We start from the raw sequence: 2,862 nt of genomic DNA on the forward strand, positions 1-2,862 counted from the left end.
AAATGTATTTCATCTTTGCCGCGTGAGGCCTAGCTCTCTGTTTGGGGCTCCCGTGTCCCATTGGTGGAGTGAGAGTTGTCATGGTAACACTCTGTGTTTAATCAATTCCCCTGATTACTTGGGAGTGATTGTGTGTGTGTGTGTGTGTGTGTGTGTGTGTGTGTGTGTGTGTGTGTGTGTGTGTGTGTGTGTGTGTGTGTGTGTGTGTGTGTGTGTGTGTGTGTGTGTGTGTGTGTGTGTGTGTGTGTGTGTGTGTGTGTGTGTTTGTTAGTGTGTGTCTCTGTGCATGCATGCCCGTGCAAACCCATAGAGACACATATACTCTTTGTGGTTTTCTCCTGTGTATGCTTGTGTGTGTGTGTGTGTGTGTGTGTGTGTGTGTGTGTGTGTGTGTGTGTGTGTGTGTGTGTGTGTGTGTGTGTGTGTGTGTGTGTGTGTGTGTGTGTGAGAGAGAGACAGACAGACAGACAGACAGACAGACAGACAGACAGACAGACAGACAGACAGACAGACAGACAGACAGACAGACAGACAGAGAAAAAGAGAGAAACAGAGCGTGTGTGCGTGCGTGCGTGCGTGCGTGCCTGCGTGCCTGCTTGTGTACGTGCTAGTGTGCGTGCGTGTGTGTGTGTGCTTCACTATAATGGATTCCACCTCTCATCATAGACGACATGGCACATTACACACCTTTTTCCAACACTTCCTGTCAAGGCTGCAGGCCGCCGAAGTCAGAGCTACAGCTACAATATGTGCAATCCCCACTGTACTCAGCTCAGTAGCTAATACACTACACGGTGGTTCCCAAACAGGGGGTCGGGGCCCCTAGGGGCCGGGTGGGGGTGCTGTAGGGGTGGTCATGCTGCATAAAACTTTGAATATATGAAGAGTTCAGATGCAAAACCCCCTAACTCCATTTCTAAAGACCTGCACTTCTATATTTTTAGAGAACCCCGTTGTTGGTTTGGTTTCCATTCATGTACTTGATAATACATATAAATAGTTATATTACATGAATAAAATTTAAAAATATGCAATTTTGATAGCTTTCTATTAAATAAAAATTAATTAAGATTATTTTCTGAAATGGCACTTAAGGGGGTTTGCATCTGAACTCTTCATATGTGTGAAGTAGCTGGTAGCCACTTCTTGTTCTTTGTGGATGAAGTACCAGAGGAGGATAGACACGGCTTCACAACGTTGAGTGTTTTTAGCAAAAATATAGGCGCCTTTTTATTTTACATATAATCAAATGAAATGTGCACGAGGGCAAAATCAACTTAACCAAAACTGAAGACAAATCACTGGCAACATAAGATCCAAAATCAAAACTCAAAACCAAACTTCACAGTAGCACAGCAGCCTAAATTTCACTCACATGTGCTTTCTCTCAACAGCAGCAGATACTGCAGTCAACCACCTCGTTAGTCACACAGCTGACTCTTTTTGTGCCCACTCACATCAGTGGGCTGGGCCTCAATCTACCCATTACAAAGCAATTAACCAATGGCAACACATGATACACCTGATTGGTCAAAAACATTACACTAGACACACATGATTGGTCCAAACCATTACACTAGACCATCACATACAAAATCAGCCAGTTTTAAATTCCAACAGTCAAAAGAAAATAACATTCAAAATACAATTGCCCTTGTACACATTTCAGTCACCCTTCACAAACATTAGGCCTACAAACACAGTAAATCAGACATTTACACACACTTCAATCCCCACATTTCCCCTTGCCCAAAGTCATGAGTTGAAGTTGTCACAACGGCGCGCGCTTCCGTGTGGCAATGTTGACCCGGAACGATGGAAACAACTGTGGATTTCAAAGTTCACTCAGTGTTCTACCTTGTTGCAATGTGCATGAAAACATGTGCATGTTCACGGTCCCTTGCGCTCCCTTAGAGCTGCACAGTGCAAGCAGCACAGTCACATTGAAGTTCATGATGCACACAAACAATGAGTTTTTTAAAAGCAGTGAGATACTGAGAAGGGGAAAGGTTCTCCTTCTCACAATATGTTTTCATCTAATATAAGCATGCCACAAATTGGTTAGTAACAGTATTCACTTGTACCATTGATGCATGTATTTGCTTTTGCGTGTGTGAATTTCACATGAAAATATTAAGATATTATGAAAAAATAAATTTTAGCAATATTAAATGTGCAATAGGTCATATTTTTAGTAGCTTATTTCCGGAACTCGTGGTACCCATTGACAAATGTTACCTTTTTCATGAATACTTACCACCACTATCAAATTCTAACTATTCCTTATGACTGGGAAAATTACACTTTTCATACGAGAAAAGGTGGATCTTTTCCTTGTCCATTTTGATTTTCCAATAACAGACTTTTTTTTCTGCAAAACTCTACTTTAGTCATACTGGTAAATATTAGTTTACTGAGGTCACAATACTTTTCTTAGGCCCAAAGGGGAGTCCCAGCTGAATTTGGGAAACCGCTGTACCACAACAAAAATACAACACAAGAGACTCTGAAATCACTTACTCTGGGAGAGACAGACGATAAAATGAAGATGTGTAAGTTTGTGCGTCTTGACATTTTATTAATTTGTTTGTTTGGTATTTTGTGTTTATTTTGTTCATATGTGTTTATTTTACTTTGTTTGTCACAGCATAATACACAGTAGATTGTTACTAATTTAGTTGTTCTGTAACTTGGTGTTTTTCTCTTTGAGGAGTTTTGCTGTGTAATGTGGTACCGAATATTTCTGTTGTCTCCAGCACATAGATGCTGTGCGGAGTTTCTCAGCCTTCGGCGTAGGGTTTTTAATTATAGAAGGAGGACAAGGTCAATTAAATTTAATGTTCCCACTGACACATTTTCCTG

Source organism: Engraulis encrasicolus, chromosome 18 (genome assembly GCF_034702125.1).
Source record: "Engraulis encrasicolus isolate BLACKSEA-1 chromosome 18, IST_EnEncr_1.0, whole genome shotgun sequence".
Lineage (NCBI taxonomy): Eukaryota > Metazoa > Chordata > Actinopteri > Clupeiformes > Engraulidae > Engraulis > Engraulis encrasicolus.